Genomic DNA, 27,105 nt, shown 5'->3' with positions numbered 1-27,105 from the left:
ATACATATTTTTATGTGTGAGACAACCATAAATAACACACAATATGCAAGATTTAAGGTCTGTCACAGTTGAGCTTGAAGTGTTGGCGAAATAATGCAATAAATAATGTTTGGTTGAACAAGCTTTTTACTGAATAGCTGTGACACAATAGGGATAAACAGAATTAGATCTCCCATCTGAACTACATTTGTTTATCCTGTCATTATGTGTCCAAGCCTATTACAGAAATGCATATAGGATTATCTATTATGAAGCTAAAGCATGCATAATTTATAACGCCAATATAAAGCCATTCGTTTGGTGTGAAAAGGGAAGAAAACAAGGCTGAGAGCAACACATATTTATATTATCCCGCTAAACTTTTAATTGTCGGCCCCCCAGTGCAAAGCAGGAGCCCAGATGATTAAAGCCTCTAAGAAATGATCCCTTGGCTTGGGTTGTGTCTGAAACAGTCAAACACTGTTTGTTCCACGACTCATAGTCTCTACCGAAAACCATCAGAACTCATATTAAAGCCTGGTGTGGTGATTTAAAATAACTCTTTTGCGTGTTTATGAGAGCTGACATGATCTATTTATGGTTTCACAGATATTATTGAACTATTTAAGGGTAACTGCTAAGACTCTGGTGGTTTGCCTGGACGAGATGGATCTTAAAATAGGGCCATTTTCTTTATATCACACACTAGCATAATTATGCAGTCATGAAGTTACAAGTTGTCTCAGACAGGACTTTTGGCGACCCATGGGACAGCGGCTCTCTTTTAAGAGACTTTACGGTGAGTGAAATGCCTTTTGGGAGGTGCTCCAAACAATACATCATTGAACCCCACAATGTTTTGAAGATTGGGGGCCTCTTGGTGGTCCCTTGGGCTCTTTCAATACCTGTGAGAACGACATGTCCATTCCCTCAAGTCTTCAACTTGATTGAGGAGAATGTTTTCGGGTTAAGTGCTCTGAAATGTTTGTGGTTTTTAATTTGGAGTTCTTGACGAGCATCCAAACAATCTTGCGGTGGCCTCAGAATAACTTCCACGCTAGTGAAACCTGGTATGTAGGGAGAGAAGATGTCCCTCCGTTGATTTCCCCGCCGCATGGTTAAGCAATCGCGGCTAGTGTTGAACCATGGGAAAGGTAAACACTTCAACTGAAGTTCCCATTATAAGATTGTGCCTTCTGCTAAGTCAATATGGGTTGAATGAGATGAGACAGTTCATTAGCTATTGTTTGCTTTGCTAAATGCTAGGCTAAAAGATTGTACCCTTGTAAAAAAAAAAAAAAAAGTATGCTTTAGCAAACATATAAAAAGAGTACTTACTCTGGAAATAATATACTTTAAGCGTGAAAAGTAATGTGAATGTTATTTTACAATTTAATGAAAATATATTATGTTTTAAATTTATATTTAAAGCAATTAGTTAAATTTAAGAGTGCTTTTTTCACCCACTTAAGTAGGACATCTTTATATGCAATTTCACATTAAAAAAAAGTGTACTGCCAAATGTACTGACAAGCATTTATGTTAAACTAAAATATATTTTAATGCAATTAGAAGTGATCAAAATAAGTGCACTTCTTTAAAGCATGATAAGACTTTAAAACAAAGATTTAAAATGTACTTTAAAGTAAACATTTTGATTTGGCATTAAAAAGTGCACTGTTTAACTTCTTAATGTTTTTAAGTGTACTTAAACATGGCCTTTTTATTAATGTTAAATAAGTCCTGTTTAAAAATGTACTTTTAAGATTTGAAGTACACTACAATTACACATTCAACACAATTGAGCACAAAAAACAGATTTAAAATGTACTTTAAAGTAACACTTTTAATTTGGCATTTAAAAAGTGTATTTTTGAGTTCTGAAGTGTTTTTTTTATTATTTACTTAAGAAAAAGTATCATGAAAGTGGCCTTTTATTTCATTAATATTATTCTGCAAGTACAGTTAAAAAAAAAAGTAAGATTTTAAGGTTTGAAGTACACTACAAGTGCACATTCAACACAATTAAGCACATTTTCTCACAGTGTAGTCAACATTCTGTGGAACAAAATATGTAAATAAACGTGGAAAGCCATTCAGAGTCACTCATTCATTTATGCTAAGTCAGTGAAGTTGAAGAGTGAATGTGACGAAAGATTTCTCGGTTCATTAGCTATTGTTTGCATTACTAAATGCTGGGCTAAGAAGCTAGTCAACATTCTGTGGTCTAAAATATATAAATAAACTTACACAATGGAAAGTAATTCAGAGTGGTTCGTTCAATTTGTCATTTTTAGCTTGGCATGCTATCGCTTGTTAATTAAAAAGCTCTCTCAGGTAATCACGGCTAATTGCTACAATGTAATTGAATGCGCAAGTATAGGAAAACGAAAAGACATCAGCTTTATGGTAGTAATTATGCTTGCAGTAATGGCGTGCCTTGAAAAACAGGAACATGTTTGCAAATCACGGTTGTTATTCATCTTTAATTTAGCTTAAGATATTTATTATGCGTCTTGTGTTACTTGTAACATATGGGCTAACATCACTTTTCCTGTTTTCTTTGACAACAGAGGTATCACAAAGTTTGGCGCGATGCAAAAGAGCTGCTGTTGGCCACCCAGCGCATGTGATTGAAGCGAGACAAGTAACTTGCCCAGGTAAGTGAATAAGCTAAGAGCTCTTACACAGCTGGAATGAATATGTGCTTGAGAAGAATCCAAGATTTGAATAGATAATTGCAGCGTGAGGTAATTACACTTCAGCGCCTGGCATTGAATCCTTAATGCTGTTTAGAAACGAATAACCCCAATGTTGCATGCAGAGCTACGGCGCTAAGAAAGAAAGTAGCTTGGTGCCAGTTTTACTGGATGATGTTTGAAGTTATAAGATTATGAGCTGAGGTTGTAAATGTGGGAAAGAAGGCTGATAAAACCAGCTTATATTCACACTTTCTTAACCTTTTGGCTTTGATGACAGTGTTGATTTATGCATTTGTCTTGTTTTCGTTTGAATCCAGAATCAAAGACTTACAGTGGATTCAGATCATTGACCTGTCAATGGATAACAAATGAGTCTTTTCTTTTGGCCGACGCGCTTCTAATTAATCATTTGTCATTATTACATTAACAGTTTCTTTGGGGGCAATGACACTGTATTCCTTGGTACGAGGCGAGCTGCACAATAGCGGCTCAGTATGTTTATATATGTGCGCATAGCAGTTTTCTTTGTAAATGACAGTGCAAACCGCAAACGTACAAGAAATTGAAGATTTTCCCAAGGCTGTGTTTTTGCTAACTGAATGTGACTGCCAGGATCCTTAAGCAGAGTGTGAAGGAACTGTGTTAAAGGAAAACAAATGGTGATTGTCAGCAAAATGTATGAGGTAGCTAAACAAACTGTTTTTGTGTATGCTTCTAAGGGAAAATGTCATTTTTTCTCTATTTCAGTTCAGTAAACCCTTCTAGACCTCTTTTTCTGTCTCGTTATGATCCGATTGTGAAGGCTTTTGGGTGTTTTGCAGTTCCCTGAATGCAGCGTGAGCTGGTGTGGCGTGATTGGGCTGTTGGTGATTGAGTTTGAAATGGAGCAGGTCAGCCCCAGGGTATCTGAACAGGCTTAATGGACCTGTTTGAGACCTGCAGGGGCTATGAGCAGTGGGGTCACCATGGGGTCATGTTTACTCAGAGCCTTCCAGAGCGTGCCGCATGCCAATCCATTCTCCCTCCATCCTGAGCAAGTGCAGCACCACATATGGATGCCATTGGGGGAGTCACTAGGGGGGAGCTTAAAAATCCTGCCAGGAAAGCTCTGCATTTTCAAAAAGGGAATGTTTGCTTATTTCAATACGCTGTAGGGTTTTTGGTTCAAACGACCCTCTGAACTGCTTACTGTCAGATTTCTCCAGCGCTTTCGAATGTGACATATTTATAGCGATTCATGCTCTGGTTTGAGATTGCTTAGGCCGGCAGCACCACGTTTCATTTTCAAGCCATGCCGTATAGCTAGTCACATCTCATTAAGTTGGGGCAGCTTTCTGAATGCGCTCCAGCAGTTAACAAGTGTAGTAAAGCGAGCCAGAGCGACTGGAACGGCGAGGTGAGGAGAAAGGGACCGAATGTGTGGCAGAGAATGAGAGGAAGGTGAGAAGCTTGGCATGCACCAAACCGAGCGCCGTTTGGCGGTGGAACTCTTGGCATCGGTAATGAGTAAAAAGTGAGCCCAAAACCACCGGACTGTGACTGCGCAGGCATAATCAATTGTTGGAAATTAAACTTGTGTAGATCATAAAAATATGAACAGCGCCATTCATCGAAAGTCCCAGAGAGTGTTAAAAAATGTGTAGTTTATGGTGGCGTTTTACATTTTTGCTAACATACATAAACCTGGATGGCAGACCTCTGGGAATAAGTGGGAAAGGAATGTGTATTACTACAAAGGTAAACATTCTTTTTTGGGTGTTTAATCATTTTAAATACCTGTACAGAATTCAATACAGGCACAAATCAACCTTTGTGGGGGTGAATGAACGGTTATATGTGTAGTCGGAGGTTATAGTTCCTCAGTCTCTAGTGGGTGCACTTATGCTATTCTGGTCTATATTTACAGCATCATTTTTCAAAAACTTACAGAACTTCATTGAGGTGTAAAAGAATGCAGTGATTAATAGTTTAGACTAGTGGTATACCTTGCCTACTGATAATTATTTAGTGATTTGAGATCATATAATGTGTGTCTATTAGCGTGGCTGTCAAAGCAAATAAAGTACAGTTCATTAATCAATTTATTTTTGATTTAAAAACCATTTTGTCATACTTAAAATAATAATAATATATATATATATATATATATATATATATATATATATATATATATAGGTAATATATGAATATAATTTTTTTCATATAATATAAAAATATTATATAAAATATTTATATAAAATTTTATTTACTCTTTTTATTAGTTAAGGTTTGAATTTTGGTAGAAAAACACATTATTTAAGCATATGATGTTAGATTTGGTTTTGTCATCGACATGGGAAGTCAACATGAATAGGATCTAAACTAAAGTCCAAAATTTATTTTACTTATACATTTTTTAAGAACAAATTTCAACTTTAAATTTTAATGCTGCAACAGTTTTTTCCTCAATAAATTGCACGTATTAATATTTATTGAAAATCATTTTAAATACATTTCATATGTATTTGTTCATTTTTATAACTTTTCTGTTATCATTTATTTTTGTATATTTTTAATAATGTATTTTTAATTTTAATTCTATATCTATATTTAAAAAAAAATAATTTTCATTAGTTAGGGTTTGAATTTGGGTAAAAGAAACCGTAATTCAACCATATCGTTATCTTTTTTTGATTTGCATATGCATTTACTATATGCATATCCTATGGAAACATCATGGCTAATCTTCTAGTCTTACACACAGGTCAAACTCTAGAAAATAAGACCAGTTTACGTTTCTATAATCCACAACAGTTTTAAAGGTCAGGATGGCTTGTATCAGCAATGTAGGAATGTGCAGCCGTACAGAGAATGTCTGCAGTCTGAAGGGTTTGTTTATGGCGCATTAGCGTGCTGGGCCGGTATTAGTCTGGCTTGAGCGATTCAGGTTAATCTTTTCACCCCTTCCCCAGAAGACAAAACCAATCCTGTAAGATTTACCTGGGATTACAGCCATTTATGCACCAAATCCTAATTTAGGATTCTACAGGCAATTCTGCACCCTCGTGACCCTTTCAGAAGCACATAAGGCCCCTAAAGGAAGCTGTGATTGACTTAAAGTGAAAATCAGTTAATTCAGACAGGAATGCATTCATATCCGTCTCCTGCTGCCTCAAGAGGAGCTTCTGGAGCACAAGGTGTTTGGTTCATGATCCTCACACTTCTTCTCTCAAGGTGCTGTTGACATGTGAGGGTATTTGAGCGTGCTGAGGGCTGTATGGTGAAGCTCCAGGGGGACGGCGCTCAGGTATCAGGCTCTGATGTGTGTGTGATAGACTGTGAGACTGTTAAACCCTGACCTGGCTGTAGAGAAATGAAAACCAGCTGAGGAGCGCCTGCATCGCTCTGTGCCAATGTTGGCGTGTGTTGTCTGAGTGCGAGAGAAAGAAATGAGCATGAGGAGGACAGGAAAAGGTGAAGAATATCCTGATAACAGATGTTGCTGGGAGATAGCGGTTACTTTATGAACTGATTTTCTTTGTTGACTGAGCAAAGGCAGAAAGAGCAAGAGAGGAAAACCCAATAAACTCCCCGCAAGAGGAATAGCGCTTTGTGATTTGTTCAGCCACACTGATAACAACATAATCTGTCTGTCTAATCTTAAAATGTGTCTCAATAATGTTAAGTGCCGACATTTGTTAAAATACATGTTAAAGTGTTCAAGTAAAGTAAATGTCTGTTCTTTTTCGAGGTTGATGACCTGTTTAGTAACCTGAGAGCAGTTACCTGCCATATATTTATTTTAAAATATATTAAATTAATTACTTTAGTTTGTTTTATCACTTAAAAACAAATTCTCATTATCACTGACCATAAATATTTCTTAACAGCCAGAAAATGGTATTTTAATTGAAATATATTTTATTAATAATTTTATTTCAAATATTCTGTCACTTTGGCAATGAGATAACAATTTTTACTTAAAATTGTACTGTTTCTAAACAAATAACTATTATTTTGGGGTTGAATTAATACAATTTTGTCAATTGGGACTGTCCATAAATATGTCTGACCATCCAAAACAAAAAAAAACATATTTTTATTGAATAATATTTTTACTATTACAATTAAAAATTAATAACAACAACATTATTATTGTTATTATTATTATTATTTTCTGTGTTTGTCACAAACAGTGCAGGAACATGATCCTGATTTTCTTTCTCATATATTTTGCTTCGGTTGTTTAATTCACAAAGTTTTGGAGCACTGCAAAAATAATTATTAATCCGTATTTTGATATTGTTTTACAGTAAATATATCTAAATATCCATAAAGCAATACAAGTTTACTTGATAACCAAAGTTGTGTTGAATAATTAGAATTATTTAATCTAGAATCCTGTTTATTTTTCTTACCCCACTGGCGAATCATTTTTCATGTTTTAAGCATAAACCTTCCTAAATTTAGTTAGATTTATGCTAAAAACAAGTAACAGTTTGTGTTTTCTAGATAAACGAATGATGGCAAATTTTCCACTAATATAAAAGCCATTAGAAGAATCGCAGCAGATGTTTTCATTAGCAGACAGTTTGTATCTCTTGGAATTGCTTGTCAGATTCTGCTTACAAACAATTGAGTTTCATGTGGTTTTTCTGTCATTCTCGTCCCTCTCTCAGAGGTGAAAGGTCATGCCGGCGCTGTTCCGACCAGCTCTCAGTATTATCAGGTATGTCAGGTTTAATGGCACGTGGGGGTTCGGACTGCACAGTTCATCTGGGAATACATTAATTAGGAATTACGAGAAACAGATGAAAACACTGGCAGTGACTCGGATGCTGCATTGCTTCATCCTGTAGTCATTTCAGTTTGTCTACAGCTGTTCGACAGTGTTTTATGCAACATGGGGTTACTGTGATTTAGCGAATTCTTCTTGTGCAAAAACACATCCAGGCAGCTTCCTTGGAGTTTCCTAACAAGTCATTAAAAGCATTTATTTCCCGTGGCACAAAGGGGGCTATTGTTCTACTCCAGTCTCCATTTTTACTGTCACAACATTTTCATTTTTTCATTACTTCAAGATGGGAGTTACACGAGAGCGTCTGTTGCTCTCAGAGTGATCTATGGGAGGTTAGGGTGAGAGTCTGTGACCATGTGTGAATTCTCTTTATTTAAAGCTGACTTTAATACTAGCGTATGTTTAATCTAGATCCCCGTGCTGCCCTGGCTTCAGCTATAGGATTTCATTTCATTTCTGGAGAGATGCCCTCAGCATCAAGGATGTAATTTCAGGACTCTGTGCATTTGGACCTCTCGATCCATCTCGCCCTAGATGAAACAGGTTTATTATTACAGCAGGGATGTAATATCAGCCTGAGTGTTTCCACTGGCTGGGAATAATGCCCTGAACATGCTGTTAACCACTCGTACACAACACACGGGGAAGGTGTTTCCATCGACTCCCAAGATGCCCCGGCCATTTCCGTGACTTTGCAGGCACGCTTATGTTTGTGCCCTTGTTCTGAGTACACTTGTGTGTTGTGCCAGAGATTAGTCCAGTCAAGGCAGCTGTGAGGATGGAAATCGGGGATCCCACCCTGTTGGAAAATGCAGCTAATGTGGAACCTAATAGTCTTTATATAGTAAACACCTCCATTCAAATGTTTGGGGTCAGTAAGTTTTTTTTATGTTTTTGAAGGAAGTATTTTATGCTCATCTAAAATACAGCAAAAAACAGTAATATTGCGAAGTATTATTACAATTGAAAACTGCATGTGTTCCATATTAATATGTTTTAAAATATAAATTATTACTGTGATGACAGCTACATTTTCAGAAGTCATTACTTAAAGGGATTCTCCACCCCAAAATGAAAATTTTCTATGAAAATTCAGTGCAATTTACTATGCAGTCAATGAGACAGTCACAAGCCTCCAGGTTTTCATCCAAAATATCTTAAATTGTGTTCCGAGGACGAACAAAGCTTTTACGGGTTTGGAACGACATGGGGGTAAGTGATTAATGTCAACATTTTCATTTTGGGGTGGAGTATCACTTTAAGCCTTCAGTGTCACATGATCCTTCAGAAATCATTCTAATATGTTGATTTGCTGCTCAAGAAAAATGTATTATTATTATTATTACAAATGTTGAAAAGTTGTGCCGGCAGTATTTTGGTGGAAACCGTGATGCAAGTTTATTTGAAATGTCACTTATGATCAAATTACTGTATGTGTAGTATGATTTATTTTCCTTTCATGTGCCCATGTTCCATTATGTACCTGTGTTTACCGTAACCTAATCTTACCAAATCAGGTCAGTCCTCATCATTGTCTGGTAAGGGTCAGTCATGGGAGACTGGTACCTAGACACTGGCTCTATAAATCTCTTATCTGATCCAGATGTGCTGCGAGAGTCCGTTTGATCTCTCATTGGGCCTGGTAACGGTTAGCAAAGGCCGCTTGCTCACGGCCCACAAAAAGAAGGGGATTGTGGCGGAGCGGGAATAGAAAGATGATCCAGACTCCAAGCGAGAGAAGTACCGTCCAGCTGTTGGACAACATCACTTCACACTTACCTCATACAGCGAGAGTAAAATCCGCAATATCCCAGGCTCGAGCACGCAGACCGTTGTGTGTGTGTGTGTGTGTGTGTGTGCAGACTGTCTGTCTGTTTGTGTGTGAATGAATGTTTGTGCCCGTCCATCTGTACATCCTAATGAATACTCATTTGCCGCCCGTCTGCGTGGCTTCCATTGTGATCCACAATGACTGCTGGAACTAACGACTTGAGGAGATAAAGGAAATGAATTCATTCTGTCTTTTGAAACAAGAAGGGGGGTTGTAGGAAGCTTGATAAATTATTTTGTCTCATCGTCTTAATTGTTCACATTCAGACCAATCTCCTGCGCCACCAAGATTACGCTACAGTCTGAACCCCTCAGATAAAACGACACGTCTGCTGTTTTTCACCCTACCACCCACTCGTTTACCACACCATTGCCTCAAAATCGCCCGCTGGCTGTTTCCTCATCTCCTTTTCCTATTTCATAGTTTAATAAACCACAAACTTACCCAAAACGCACCACCCAGGCTTCAGACCACATACGTGTAGGATATACATTTACAGTGTGGTTGCAAGCCAACCTCAAATCCCCAGGTTCAGGCATATAAATTGTCGTATGCATCTGCACTTGTCTTTTCTGTTGTGGCCTCTTCTGCGCATAATCGTTTCTGCCTCACATTTGGCAAAGCTTGAGCCGATATCTAATAAAACCTGAGCTGCTGACAGATCGGTGTGGGGCGAGAACAAGAGAAACAGATTTAAAAACTGTCACCTCATTGCTGGTTCTGCCCTCGAATGGACTCCCTAATTGAATAATCGAAGATGTTCTTGGAGGAAATTAAAAAATCACTCGTGAGGAATTGGGTTATCTAAGTAGAAAATTACTGTATTGATTTTTGTTAAGGCGTTGCATAGATTGTGGGAGTGAATTAGTTTTAAATGCATTCTCCATTTCTCTTGAGGATGAATTATTTTCTTAATTATTTATCGCTTGTTTTTTTTCCACATGTTTGGATCATGGTAGTCTCATGTATGAAAACTTTTGACAATACGCTCTTATTTTGGCAAAGAACCAGCCACTTAGACAGAAGGAAAAGACCAAAAACAAAAACGGGGCCAACCAAAATTTAGTTTTTATGTGCTGCTTTATTTGAGATTAAATGTCATAAGTGTCAATTTTTCGAAATTGAGATTTCTACATCGTCTGAAAGCTTGATGCATGGTTTGTTAGGATAGGACAATATTTGGCCGAGATACAACTACTTGAAAATCTGGAATCTGAGGGTGCAAAAAAAATCTAAATACTGAGAAAATTGCCTTTAAAGTTGTCTAAATTATGTTTTTAGCTATGCATATTATTGATCAAAATTTAAGTTTTGATATATTTACGGTAGAAAATTCACTAAATATCTTCATGGAACATGATCATTACTTAATATCCTGATGATTTTTGGCATTAAAGAAAAATTAATAATTTTGACCCATACAATGTATTTTTGGCTATTGCTACAAATATACCCCAGCGACTTAAGACTGGTTTTGTGGTCCAGGGTCACATATCACAGTGATATGGGGGGAAAAAATTAATTATATATATATATATATATATATATATATATATATATATATATATATATATATATATATATATATATATATATATATATATATATATATATATATATATATATATATATATATATATATATATATATATATATATATATATATATATATATATATATATATATATATATATATATATATATATAAAATTCAATCCAAAACATTTGTATGCATTTGTAATGGAATGAATAAAAATGTATAAATATATTTTAATATTATAAAGCTTTAATAAAATGAATACAAATGTGAAAACTAATTTAAAAAAATTAATAAAAATTTATAAAATATGAATAAAAAATATAAAATGTATATAAAATGAATACAGCTTAAAAGTCTATAATGAAATATGTAATGAATAAAAATGAGTGAAATATGAAAAAATTATTATCAAAAAATGTAATAAATACATTGTATTCACATTTTTAAAAAATGAATAAATTATCACATGTGACTATTTAATCCTAAGTAATGTTTCAGGCAGACTGATTGAAAAACGTGTGAGAGTTGCGTAAAGTCAGCAATTAGATTGAAACTGGTCATTTCAGCCAGTGCTTGTCATTTTTGTGTACAGTATGCATCATCGGTCAGTAAGCGGGCTGTGGGCGGTACGTGGGTGTGCCGTCTGAGGCTGAGACTAGGATCTAGGTAACTAAGAAACCGGTTTTTGATTAAAGACAAACCAACACACCTCTATTTGAACATTCATCATGGAAGATCTTCGAGACAATCCCTCCAAATGTTCTGGATCTTTAGAGGTGGGCCAAAGGTTTGCCTTTGTGTTGTGTGGATGCATCAGTTGAGCAGGATTCCCACCTTTAGAGTCGGGTGTCTTGTTTCACGCTTTTAAATGTGTGCAGATGAGTTCGAGAGACATGACAGAGCTGTATTTATCATGTCAGGAGCTTTTCTTTCGAGCTGAATAAAAACGCCTCTGTGTTTGGTTCTCTCCATGGAGACGGGAATGCCAGAGGAGGGCCAGATCTGTCACAGAAGATTATGCCAAGGTGCTGGCAACCAGGAAAACGGTAGTTAGATGAAGAAAGGAGGGGGAAAACTCAGTGCTATCTTAGATATCAAGCTGAAGGTTCGAGTACTTTGACCTCTAGAGGGGCCGTGTAAAAAAATGAGAGTAGAAAAGACAACTGGCTAATAAATTAGTTTGAAGGGTGGAGAAAATGGAAAAACCTGTGTGCGTTGCAAGAACTTAAAAACTAGTAGTGAGCAGAGAATGATCTGGATTTTTAAAAATGCATGGCTGGGTTGTGAGATCAAACCAACTGAAGACAGGTGGCTGATGTAAGGTAATCAGAGTGGTGAATGAGACGCAGCCCTCTCTGCTGAGCCAGCATAAAAGACTGCTGCCTTCATTTGGACCACTAGTCCTCCGAGCCACTAACACAATCGCCCACAATCCTTTACAACGTACAGATTGTGTCCTTGTGGTATTTATGAGTCGGACTTCAGGAGACAATGATGGATTTGCCCAGTTTTTGATTACTATGCTGATTCGCAAAGAAAATCTATTGGAAGACTGTCGATGTAGGAACTTTTTAGAGAAGACAGCAAGAAGAGGAGAAGCTATGATCTAAAAAAATAAATAAAATTAATTGCATTTTTATAAAGAATTTTTTTCCTGTTTAAGGCACTGTTTGTTGTGTTTATTCAAAAAGCTACAATTATTCTGGGGATTGATTTGTTTCCAGAAACATTCTTAGTAACATTTTTCTCATCTTAACACATAACATTGTGGTCAGAGGATGTGAAGTTGCAGTGAACCATGACAGGAAGTGTCCATTGTTGGCTGCAATTACTCTTATTCAGTTTCAAAGAGCAGAAAAGAAACCCATCCAGAAATAGCTCCACCAAACATCTTGGAAGTTCTCTAGGTCAAAGGTATTTGGAAACCTTTTGCTGAAATGTCGGCTTTTTCTGTGTCTGCGTTTGATAAATAGCAATATTTCATTTGTTACAGACATCTCTGCTGAAACAGTTAATATAAAACAAGTATATTTAAGTTATGTATTGTTGGTAGCTTATGACTATTCTTTGAGACTCTTTGAGAATTTTTAATTTGAGAAAACTGGTAACTCTTTTTTTTGTTTTTGATTTATTTATTTGAAAAGAAATAAACGAGTTATAAATTATATTACCAATGGCATGTGACCTTCTAATTATTGGGTTTAAACTGTTTCAGCTACATCACTAGCAGGTGCATAAAATCAACCATACAGCCATGTAATCTCCTTAGACAAACATTTTTAGAAGAATGAGGCCCAGAATCACAATGGCCCTGTGCACAAAGCAATGCAGATAAAGAAATAATTTACAGAGCCTGGTGGGAAAGAATTTGACTGGCCTGCACAAAGCCCAGACCTGAACACCTTTGGGATAAATTTGAATGCAGATTGCGAGCTGGACCCCATCACCCAACATCAGGGCCTGACCTCACTGATGCTTGTGTTTGAATGAGAGCAAATCCACAGCCATGTTGTAACATCTGGTGAAGAGTGGAAGCTGTTGTAGTGTATAACAGGGTTGAGAGCCATTCACAATTAAAGTGAGAATGCCTTTTAGATTCCAGTTCAGTTTTTGAGTTTGAATTGATGAAGGAAACAGGATGCAGCATTGAATGTAAGGAATTGGAATTAACACAATGTATAGATGATAGATACTGTACACAAATGGATAGATGAATGGATTTATACATACATGGATTGATGGATGCATGGATGGATGGATGGATGAATAGATACAGATATAGGATGAATGGATACATAAATGATGTTTGGATGGATGGATGGATGGATGGATAGATGTATAGATGGATGAATGAATGCCTATTGCCTACGATGGATAGATGGATAGATAGATAGATAGATAGATAGATAGATAGATAGATGGATGGATGGATGGATGGATGGATGGATGGATGGATGAATGGAGATACACAGATGGATGGATGTATGTTTGGATGAACGGGTCGATACATAGATGGGTAGATGACAGATACATAAATGGATAGATGGATGGATCAATAGTTGGATGGATGGATAGACAGATGAATAGATATATAAGATGGATAGAGATAGATGGATGGATGTATGGATGGACAGGTGGACAGACAGAGGACCAATTCACTGTTGATGTCTGTGCTTTTTTATGATCTTGATTAAATAACATTGCATGAACATTACATTAATGATATATTTAGAGCTCTGTATTACTTATTGTATATTAGCAGAACCTGCCTGTTTTTTCTCGCATTTTTAGGGAGTTCCTGGCTGCTGTCCACAGTAGTCCCAGATCTTGCACATCTCACTGGGTGTGTGTTTGTACTGAAGGTCATCCAGACCATTCTGTTGTTCCACTCCAGGGAACAGATTAAGCACTGGAAGGAGTCTCTGCCAGCTCCTGTAGTCACAGACATGTTAACTTCGCTAGTGAAGGGCATTTGTGTTTCATTTCCTCTCGCCCTCACCCTGGCATCATCCATCGACGCAGCTTCCCGCGATTTATTGAAATTGTTTCATTACATAGGTACAGTAATAAAGAAGTCATTCAAGTGTTAATCTTAATTTTAATTTTATTTTTTTTACTTCTGTTTGGCAGCTTATACACAGAGCCATAACTCTGTTGTAATAGAAAACAAAATTTGAAACATAGATCTCATTATTTTAAAAGCAAAGCAACCGGTTCAGCTCATCACTTTAACGACTTTAATCAAAATCAACATCTTGATCAAACATGACAGAATAAATCTCAAATCTGGGAAGGGCTTGTCACTGTTAATGATGCGAGGAGATGCATACTCAGCTGCATACTGTGTGCTCAGCTTCCTGGACTTTTGTGTGTATTGGCGAGGGGTAATATGTCACAAAGCAATCTCACGCTGAATGGCCTGATCCGAACAGTTTTAATGGCAGTCGATTTCCCAGACTATACTCGCCGTTCTACACTCTAGTGGGCCACAATCACCTAACAGCTGTCAATAAATTACAGCGGCCAATCTAGTGGGTTGGCCATTAATTTAAAGTGGCCGATATTTCATTACAGTCAATGTTATGCTTGTGTGTCTTTGTGTTTGGTGTCGTTGAGTTTGTTATTGCCTCTCTGTGCATTATCTGACTTTTCGGTGCAGTATTGAATATCTTGGTAGACAGTGTTTCACTGGAGATCCTGAGCCATAGTTGAAGGCCGTTGGTCTTTTGTCCGTGTTCATATAACGGTCGTCCATTGATATACAATCTCTCTGGGTTTATGAAACATATGTCAGAACAATCAGTATAACTGATGGCTGTCAATAAAAAATGATAGGTGGAGAGGGAGGTGACATGTTCTTTATAGGGGGCATTGGCATGCGTTATAAACCCTACATGAATTCGCACCTCCTGTTTACAGCTGTTACGGTTTTTAGTGGTTGTAGTAAATAAATAAAGGTTCAGGAGAACAAAGTCGCATCAACACACTTTTACCTTTTATTAAACAACATTAAACTGAGACAAAGCAAGATTGATTCATGATTAATACAAAACAGGTCAATGGAATAAACGATGATTAACTAAACTAGAACAGGAAAAACCAAATAAGGGCAAACAGGAACTAAATGGAAACCAACACGTGACAAATATCGACCCCCCTCCCGGAAGGTGCGTCCCGCACCGTAACAGTCACATCGGGGAGAGGGGGTGGGCGCCCTGGAGGCTGGAGCAGAGCCAGGACAGGGAGGAGACGAGGGAAGCCTCCATGGCGGATCCGGGGATTCTGTAGGCCATGGCGGATCAGGGGACTCTGGAGGCCATGGCGGATCTGGGAGCTCCGTGGCCTTGGCCCTTGACCTGGCCACACAGGCCATGACTATATGGCCTCCCCAAAAAATGTTCTTGGGGAGGTTCCCCTCTGGGAACAATTTAGGAGAAGCGGGCTCTTGGGGGTGCTCTGGAAGCGCGGACTCTTGGGGGCACTCTGGAAACGCGGACTCTTGGGGGCGCTCTGGAAACGCAGACACTTGGGGGCGCTCGGGCAGCGCGGAGCTGGACAGGACCAGAGGAGACATAGGAGATGCAGGAGGGCACTTGCGAGGAGCAGGCACTGGAGGGCACTTGCGAGGCGCGGAGCTGGCCAATTTGGGGAACTCAGGAGACAGAAGGCTGGACAGGACCAGCGGAGATGAGGGAGACTCTGGGATGAGGATTTACCCGCGAACGGCGGGCTTGGTTTCCCCGCGGACGGCGGCAGAATTATATTTCCCGCGGATGGCGGAGGCACTATCTTCGCTGCGAACGGCGGCAGTATTGGCTTCCCCGAAGATGGCAGGCTGGAGCGAGCTGCGGTCGGCGAGTTGGTTCTGCATCGGGGCAGGGCAGGGCACCTCACTCTGGGAGGTCCACGGGTCGATGTAATTAGCCCCGATCCAGAACAAAGAGTTCAGCGTAGCGTCATCAAGCCCCGTCCACACAGCGATCCCGCAAAACTCGCGTGCAAACTCCCCTAGTGGGAGATCCTTATGGGCCAGGGCAGTAAGGCGATCGGCGAACTCCATAATCGGTATTGGTCTCAGTTTCTGTTACGGTTTTTAGTGGTTGTAGTAAATAAATAAAGGTTCAGGAGAACGAAGTCTCATCAACACACTTTTACCTTTTATTAAACAACATTAAACTGAGACAAAGTCAAGGGGAGAACTGAGGACTTATAAAGGGACAGGGACAAAAGAGCAAACAAGATGATTAATACAAAACGGGTGAATGCAATAAACGATGATTAACTAAACTAGAACAGGAAAAACCAAATAAGTTGACACGTGACAACAGCTCAGAGCTTTGCTTTGAGTTTGAGTTTTCACACTGCCACTGCTTGCATTCACACACACACACACACACCTGGAATATGTTTGGTTTGCAAATCCGTAGGAATGGGTTCTTTTTAAGGTTTGTAAATGAAAACGAAAAGTAAAAAAGAATTCAAAATTTGAGAAGTTTCAGTATGTAAAAGTGGTTTGGCTTCCTGTTTTTATTTTTATTTTATTATTTTATTTTTTGCTGTTGTCCTAGTGAAGTGCAAATGGTTTCGGCGGCTCTAATGTGTTGCGGCTACCGCATACATTTCTTAGCCGGAGTGTGTCGAGTGGAAGTTTTGAAGCTGAGAGTATGTGGCGAAACGTCTGGGTTATAAGGTCAGCGTTCTGGATGAGTTATAAGAGCTGAAGTCGAGACCTTACCTCGTTAGTATGATGTGAAGTCGGGATGTCACGATGTGACAGACTACACCAAACATGGCCCAGCATTCTGCTGTGTCACGGCCTCTTGGTTATAAATACCCGTGTTTCCATCGCCTAACTTCAATCTTTTTCTTTATTGCTTTCTCTTTCTGCTTTTTTTTATTGCTCAGTGGTTGCTCTTTCATATCTCAAGAGAATAGAGAATAGAGTTATTTGTATTTTAGTTGAGTTTCAACTGAGTCTCATACTGTATGTTTCTCCTTAAGAGAAATAAAAAATTATAGGGCTATAAAGTGAAAATATATTAGCTTAAATATTTCAGTATTGGAAGAACGTGATAATAATAGGATGTTGAATAATTAACTGAAAGGTCTGAAAAGTAAGAATTTTCCAAAAATAAAAAAATGAAATAAAATAAATGCAATGATAGAAAATACAACTTGTAAGATAATAATAATAAAAATAATTATAATAATAACTATTATTATTATTATTTCTCATAAAATTCTTACAAGACGAAAGCATCTGAGCCATACTATCTACATTCATTTTATAACTCTGTACTTTTTTTATTTTTATTTTATCTCTCTGAACTCCTAAGGAGAAACGTGAGATTATTAGGGTAATTTCAGAAGAATAACAGGAGAAATCCGAGAAGCAGAAGACTTCTACAGACTCCTCCTCTTCTATTCATTGGATTCCATTGCTGTCTACTATCAACAATTGAGATATTAAAGAGATCTTACGTCTTTCTTATGCAACTCTGTTTCACTTCTAATCTTCTAACTTCTAGCTTTCACGTCTAAAGAAGTCTTTTTCTTTTTCGTTCTCACCTCTACTCACTGTTCTTTGTTTTTCTTTCTCCCTTCCTTTCTCTCTTTCATCTCATAAAAGGACACAAAATGGCCAACAAATCCTCAAAACATGTTTATGCGTCCCGTGTTACCCTCTCTTTATTCATTTCTTAATTGCACCGACCAAACTTGTTTTCAAAAACCACACACTCCTTAAAAATCACCATCCAGTCTCTGTCCAGCCAATTTAACGCTCTTTCTTTCGCCATACACACATCTGGTTCAAATTTCTAAACCTTATATTATGTTCTACCTCCTCAGCAGCTCACAATGGCCTTTTATAAAAACGTCAACCCGTCCTACTGTACTACCATTGATTAAATGTTTGCTTTAACGTAATGTGCTTCCAGAGATATCCACTCATCTGGCCGAACAATAACTCAAATTATGTTTGACATTGTTTGATTGGTGTTTATGAGCGATACGTCCTCTCCGGGCCTCTGTGTGACACTGAGTTGAGGAATGCCAAGTTAATATGTTTTTAAAATTCGCAAGCTTGTTGTCCATGATCATCAATCATATTGAATTTTGTTGTCTTAAAGTTGCATTAGTAGCAAAAGAAGTGATAGATGATTTCTTTTTGCAAATCATATGCATCAGAGCACCCTATTGGATCCGTTAGGGACCAGGAATGCGTGTGATTGGTTGACATTTTATCCTTTAAAAGCCAATAAATGCTTCACAGCACAAAATATTCAGTTTCATTCTAACAGTAAGTGAGTTTAAGTGTTTTTCAATGGTTCAGACATGCATTGAGGTAAAAAAAAAAAAAAACTGCTGGATTTTGCATGAAGATGGAAGTGCTTTCCACAAGTAGCTCACTCATTTCTCTTTGTTTACAGTCAATAAGCTCCGGGTGCTATTTCAACCCAAGGGGCCAAAGGGCTCTGACCCCATTTATCAATATCTCAAAGGTATGGAAAGATATTCTTTCTTTCTGTTTTTCCTCTTGTCAAGCCAGTTCGTTCCTGATCACACACTCATTTCGGCACTCTCACTCTCAGAGATCAATTAGTGAATCGAGGTGGTTGCACACCCTCCAGCTTTCCTGCCATTGGCTTGGAACATTCCAGAATTGCACGAGGCATCGAGTAATAAGTCAGCAGCTTCTGAGGTCAGGGGTCAGAGGTCGCCAAACCATGAGGATCCCCAGGGCTATTTAAGGGGTGAAGGCTTTGCCCTTTTGAAGGGTCACCTGTAAATATCACCTGTAAGATGTGAAGGAACTTGAAGGGTTGAAGGATTAGTTCACAAAATTAAACTTCTGACATTATTTAAAGGGGTCATCGGATGCCCATTTTACACAAGTTGATATGATTCTTTATGGTCTTAAAGGGATACTCCACCCCGAAATAAAAATTTTCTCATGTCGTTCCAAACCCGTAAAAGCGTTGTTCGTCCTCGGAACACAATTTAAGATATTTTGGATGAAAACCAGGAGGCTTATGACTGTCCCATTGACTGCATAGTAAATTGCACTGTCAAGGTCCATAAAAGTATGAAAAGCATCGTCAGAATAGTCCATCTGCCATCAGTGGTTCAATCTGAATTTAATGAAGTGACGAGAACACTTTTTCTGCGCAAAGAAAAAATTTTTTATTCAACAATTTGTCTCCTCTGTGTCAGCGTAGCACTATTTTGGAGAATATCCACTGGACGCCAGCAGCATACACTGTTCTGTATCAGCTGCACCGCACAGATACATCTCCTACATTTGTTTACACTTTGAATTGAATGAAAACAGCGCATCCGTGTGGCTCGGCTGACACACTGCTTGCGTCCAGTGGATATTCTCCAAAATTGCTCTACGCTGACACAGAGGAGACAAATCGTTGAATAAAATAATTTTTTTTGTTTTCTTTGCGCAGGAAAAAAAATGTTCTCGTCGCTTCATTAAATTCAGATTGAACCACTGATGGCAGATGGACTATTCTGATAATGCTTTTCATACTTTTCATACTTACAATTTACTATGCAGTCAATGGGACAGTCATAAGCCTCCCGGTTTTCATTAAAAATATCTTAAATTGTGTTCTGAAGACGGACGAAGATTTTACGAGTTTGGAACAACATGGGGGTAAGAGATTAATGACAAAATTTTCATTTTGGGGTGGAGTATTCCTTTAATGAAAAGTCTATAACATACTTTGGTTAAAATTTCTCAGTGGTAGTGTAAAAACCACCTTAATCTTTACCCTGTAAAAAGCAGCTCCATCTTCAGCACGCTGGTCTAGTCAATGTTGCTTTAAATGCTAGTGAGCTCTGCTGACTCCAACCCTCTCTTCCGTGGAGTGACGAGCAGACCATAGATATGTGTAGAATCTCTATTCGACCGCTGCAGATATGTTGACGTGTCAGCCATCTCACATTCACCATAATAATCAATGAATATTCAAAGATATACAAGCGTATAACTTGCTGTTGCAGACTCACACAGTCATTGCACTCAAAGATTCGCAGATCGTTCCAAAAATGGCGGATGTCTTATGTCTCGCGGCCCATAGAAACAGTCGATAATGAGGAATCTAGGTATATATATCTATGGAGCATACTAAACTTCAGCCACGAAACTGGCTAACTAGCACATTATTAGGAAAGGCGATTTGCAAAGATTCATAAAAACCCTTATATTCACTTCTTCTGTAGATAAAGCTGGATCACGAATGATTTGCGTGAACATAGACACATTTAGGCAGGTCAGGATCGGCGCATTCACTTCAAAGCTAAAGTAACGTTAATCTTCTGCATCTTTAGCAGCTCAGATGTCGGGAGTAAATGGTGACTGCTATATTCAATATTACTTCGAACAACTAAACACTTCAATCGCTTAATCGGAGACATCTAGTCTTCCCCTGCACCGGAGCTGACACAATGGCGGACAGCTCTCAGCTCTCTCAGGGCGGGTCTAAGGTAAGACGGTCTTGTCTACGTCATTCTGACAGGAACCTCAGAACAACCTGATTTGAGAAAAAGGATTTTAAAATAGGGATTTTAAAAAAAAACACTGGGTGGATTTTTATCATTATAGGATGGATCTGTACACACACTGCCAACACACATTTATGTTCAAACAACTTGAAAAGTGAATTTGGCATCCGATGACCCCTTTAATCCCCTTCATGTCATTCCAAGCTTGTATAACTTTCTTCAGTGGAAGACAAAAGGAGACATTTTAAATTATTGTACTTGTCATGCAATGACAATGAAAGGGGAAATTGAACGGATCATTCACCCAAGAAAGAAGATATTTTGAAGAAAGCTGGGAATCAAACAACACTCCATTTGACTTTCATTGTGTAGAGAAAAAATACATATGTATAGACATAATAAAAAAGGTCATACAATTTTGGAGCGACATGAGGGTAAGGGATGCCAGACTTTAAAAAAGTATTTTAAAAAAGACGTAAATGCTTCATAACAGCAGCCCGTACAAGTCATAAGATAAATTTGTGTGAAAAACAGACATATTAATAAGTCATTTTTTACTGATAATCTGAGAGTTCTTAACCACTATGACTGGATCATTGAGTCACTAAGTTGGAATCAAGAACCAAATGAGTCATGAATGAATCATTTACTATTTTTGTGAACCGGATCAACTGATTCATTGGAAAGATCTGACTCAAAACAATGATTTGTTAATGAATCATACTGTAAATTGTCACTGTACTTCTCTCATGAACATGAAACTAACACAGATTTCAAGATTTTCAGCTGATAATTTAAATTCAGTGAGTAAATTACTTAAAGGTTTTCTTTTTGAAGTTGCATTACTAGCAAAAAAAGTGATAGATGATACTTTTGGCATGATTCATTCAAAAATTAATATACGCTAGAACAAAACCGGTGCGACTTAAATATACAAAGTTTGCATTATTTTTTGTGCTTTTTATCTGCAATGAAGATTAAAGATTGAAATGAGGGCCTAGAGTTAAACATGGTTTTTGTGGAAAATCTGTGTTTGTAAGCATATGTGTCTCTGTATATTCCTATGTGCCTCTGCGCTCTGTCTTTCATCCTTCTAATGGAGTAAGCTTTAAAAGAGAGGACCAGTGGTTTATTTAAGTAAAGCACATACATAACTTTCACAAAGCCAAACCCTCAAAGCCACACTGATCACCCCCACTGCACCGTCTCTAAATTTACCACAGTCATTTAAAAATGGCAGAATTTTTTATATTTAATTATAAAAAATTTCCTGAAGCACCTCATTTTTACCGCCACCACCCATGTAGCATCTGTAGGTGTCATATACATTCCTTGTTTTAAAAGCAGAGGGGAAGTGGAGCTGTCAGCGATGAACTCTCTGACCCTAATAACAGAGCTATCAGCTGCCTCTCTGGTCTTTTCTGCAGCTCTGGATTTAATTGCTCTGGCTGCATTGCTGCTGCTGCAACGCTGCTTTTGTTGTGTGTTTCTCTGTTTTGCTGCAGCGTTCTATAATCAACCACTGCATTGCTGCATCAGCCTGTTTGCTGCATTAGCAGCATCTCTGTATGTTTGTTTGTGCGGTTTCCTCAGCCTTATATTGTGCACCACATTTATTTGTGCATTCTGAGCTGCAGAATCTATCTGTATGATTACATACAGTATTCAGCCCTGGATAGTTTTAATGGTGCAATGCAACTTTGTTTTTTTGTAGACAGCTTTGTTGATTTAGTTTTAATGCTTCACACAATGCCACAATGTGTGATGATATAAGTACAGTGTAACTGTAGGTTGTCGGAGAAGTGTTGCAAAGACATGCAGTTCTGCATATATTGGCTATTTTGCAATAGTTTGCAAATGCAGTGATTTTTTTTTAGACATATTACTGTTTTGAGGTTTTTTTTTTCAACTTTGGTAAGACTTTACAATAAGGTGCACTAATATTGTTCAATACATTACATGAACTAGCAATGAACAGTTATATTTGAATAAAATAAAAAGCATTAATTAAGCATGCATTTTAATTAGGTTAGGGTTATGTACTGATTAGGGATGCACAATATTGGATTTTGCCGATATTTTTCATATAATTTTGGCCGATACCGATATATTTCCTTTTTTTTGGAAACAACACCAAGTCTCTCCTGCGCAGAAAATTATTTTTAATTTTGGTTAGTTTTTAACGAACTTATTTATTGGAATTAAATAAAAAATAATGAAGGTTTTTTTGACAGTACATTGAAGCTTTGAAAATAACTATAAATAAACCAGGGCTTGACATTAAGCATTCTCATGTGGTAAAAGTAAATTTGTCATTTACTTGTCCAAGCATAAACGTTACTTGCCCGGAGAGAGAATTTTTTTTTTAATTGAGTTATAAATATAATTATTTAACACATTTAGTTTATTTAGTTAGATTTTTCGTTTTAAATAAAATAAGTAAAAAAATAATAAAGTGCGATAATACTGTTGTATTTTAAAATAAAAAGGGAGTATTAATTACAAATACAATTATTTTATTTTATTTTAAACTTAAAAATAAAATGCTAATATTTACTTCTTTATATGGGAATTTTCAAACTTAAATTTTAAATATTTTAATTAGAGTTCAGTTTAATCTGACAATTAGTATAATAAGACATTTGGGCTGTTACCAAACAAATGAAATCAGTATCAACAAAATGCATCTTTGCAATGTAGAGGAAACACAGAAACTGCATCTGAAGTGGAATAGATATATTTACCCACTGTTAATGCAGCTCTGAGGGACATGGAATGCTTTAATCCGCAGTTACAAATGAATAAATAATGTTTTGATTCATAAAAAGTTGAATACTGATATTTGAAGTAAAAAAATAAATAAAAAAATACTGTAAATGTGAAATTAAAACCACCAGTAGGTGGCATCAAGTCACTGTTAATAAATGATTCATTGCGACTGAACCGAATCATTTAATCGGTTGATTCATTCAGGAACGAAACACCGGCATGTTGCTCAGAGACACAAAACAGTGCTGTAGCTGTGTTTGGGATTATTTTTGTTGGTGAAACAGAGCAAAAACAGGAAATATGGTGTCTAAAACGTAAGTCTCTTAATGTTAACTACTTGTTTATTGAACTGTTATAAAATCACATTTGTAATCATGATGGTTTTTGGAGAAAAAAAAAAACGGCGCTCGATCTTCGTGTGAAATTATATAAATATATAATATCCCATATCTTGAATTTTCTGATCATTCTTCATGTATTGTAATACTGAATCATGCAGTGAAAGAACGCTCTTGCACGTGCTCTAGTCTAACCTGGACGACTTTACGTAATTATGCGTGCACTCTGTAGGTGTGTTTTGATTCTTGCAGTACACTCGATAAAACAAAGAAATGATCGCAAAAGATATATATAATAACATCCCTATAACAAAGGCTAAATCATAAATAAAGGCAGTTATTATTGTTTTTGGTTATTGACTTTTTTAAGTTACTTGTCCGATTGGGCAAGTACATTTCTCTGTCACTTGCCCGACCAAAACATTCACTTGTCCCGGACAAGCGGACAAGCGTTAATGTCGATCCCTGAATAAACTATCAATTGCGCATTTTTTGCGCAAATTGGGGGTTGAATTCAAAGGAACTATACTAAATTGTAATTTAAAGAAAATTATGAAGTGAAAGGGGTGAATTTTATAATTTTATAAATTCTTGTAAAATAGGCAGTAATTAAAAGTATTTTTAATTTGGGGTTACATTTTAATTATACTGTAAAATACTCATTCCGTTTGAAATTTTGGTCACATGACAGCATACTGCAGATGGACGTTGCCTACAGTATGTCGTAGCGTGCATGTGAAATACAGTTAAACATTTGTTGTTTTTCCCATTGCTTCCCCTTGCTCTGTAATTATTTGGAAACCACCGCCAGGACATAATACAATTTTATTGAGTCTAAGCCCACACATGCTGGCCTGACTGCAGGTGTGTGAGTGAGTGATGGCAGCAGTTCATTAAGGGGACGGCCAGAAGTGGAGAAAGACCCTCAGGAGACACATACCGAATGTTATGATGGATGGTTGTATCAGTCACAACGGACCACTCACTTTTACTGTCAGAGGCTCCTGTTTTAATAGACCCACTACAGCATATGATAGGGAGACAGAAAGGCAGAAGGGTGTAGGGCGAATTATTCATAGAGAAAGACTCTCAAACCGAACGCCCCCCAAACCTTGTAGAGGTGTTCAAACGTCTGAACCGATCATAATGACTCATAAAAGGTGGAGAGAGGATCGAGACGAATGAAGAGGAAGAGAGACAAGGGATTGTAAAGGCCACATAAGAGTTGAGAGCAGGTCATGCGTTGTTGTCGACACAAGATGACATTTCTTAATGAGCTGATGGGACTGGCTCTAGAGGAGCTTGGACTAAAATCACTGCCACTTGTACACACACACTGAGTTTGCATATAGTGACATTTCGTCCCTAACAGACCCTTGAGAAGTCAGTGGAGCAGCACAAATGAGTGTTGTACTGAAGAAAAAGTGAGAAGAGATGCCATTGTCTGGAGATGTTTAGATGGTGCTGATAAAGGAAATTAGATTTTTTTAGAGTTGTGTTTGCCAGTGCCACGCTGCTAGGGTGTTATGGGTGTTTGCTAAGTAAATTTTCATGTTTTCCTCAAAGATCTTTTATTTAATGCAAAATTTAATGCAAACTTTTAAGAATTTAAGACTCCTTTTTTAACTAAACAATTAGTGCTGTCAAACGATTAATCGTGAATAATTGCATCCAAAATAAAAGTTTTTGTTTACATAATATATGTGTGTGTATTGTGCATATTTATTATGTAGGCTATATATAAATACACATACATACACCATATATTTTGAAAATATTTACATGTATATATTTATATTCATATAATTTATATCATATATAAATATATTTATATATATTTTTCTTTAATATATGTGTGAGTATTTATATACACATAATAAATGTACACAGTACACACACACATATATATTATGTAAACAAAAACTTTAATTTTGGATGTGATTAATCGCGATTAATCGCTTGAGAGCACAAAAAACAATCATATTTTGTGATTAAAATAACAAATGGTGTCACCAGTATAGTTTTATATACGTTTCTACTAATTACATATAGATTACATTATCTTTCTTTTTGTTATTAAATAATATGTTCAGTATTTACACAATTGCTCAAAACCTTGGGGTCTGTAAGATTTTAGAAATGTTTTTGAAAGAAGTCTCTTCTGCTCACCAAGGCTGCATTTATTTGATCAAATTTACAGTAAAAGCAGTAATAATGTGACATATTATTGTAGTTGAATAAAACCGTTTTCTAATTTAATAGATTTTAAAATGGAATTAATTCTTGTGATGGAAAAGCTGAATTTTCAGCAGCCATTACTCTAGTCTTTCAGAAATCATTCTGATATGCTCATTTGCTTCTGAAGAGACATTTCTTATTATTATCAATGTTGAAAACAGTTGTTCTGTTTACTTTTGTGGAAGCCATGTTATATTTTGCACTTATCACGTCACTCGCTCATCTTTTTTTGAAAGATTCTTTGAGTAGAAAGTTTAAAAGCAGCATTAATTTGAAATAGAAATCTTTTGTAACATTATAAATGTCTTCATTGTCACTTTTGATCAATTTAACGCATCCCGGCTGAATGAAAGTATTAATTTCTTTTAAAAAGCCAACTGCATTTTTAGTTGGCATGTATCAGTACAGATAAAATTACAAAGGCAATCTTGATTCTTTTCAGTTTGCCTTTTAAGGTTCGCGAACATCCTATGATCCAGGCCCCTCTTGGGATATATTTCACGTGTTTTTTCATCTACTTGGCAGTAACCATAATTTGTCTTAATTGCTTTCAGAATAAAGGGTGGTGGAATTTACTGTTTTTATAAAGTGGACAAGAAAATAGGTGAAAACAACAATTATTTGTAGCACAAACGATGCACACTAAGTCTAATAACCCATGCTACTGTAGTATGAGCAATAGTAATGATGAATATGAATGATCAACAGGATTGACTCTTTTAAAATGCCATCGGTGTATAAATATTAATGCGTGTGCTCTTAAAGCGTGTTTGTGCGTGTGTATATGGCAGAGATCGATGGATTGAAATGGCGTTAGCGCGGCCGGCTGATTTGACAGGAAGAGAGGATTTATTCAAGTTCAGAGAACACGGGCCCGCAGCTCCGTGAAGAAAAGGTCACCGTCTCATTAAAAT

The sequence above is a fragment of the Barbus barbus genome (genome assembly GCF_936440315.1).
Source record: "Barbus barbus genome assembly, chromosome: 42".
NCBI lineage: Eukaryota > Metazoa > Chordata > Actinopteri > Cypriniformes > Cyprinidae > Barbus > Barbus barbus.
Note: the sequence above shows the minus strand (reverse complement) of the source record.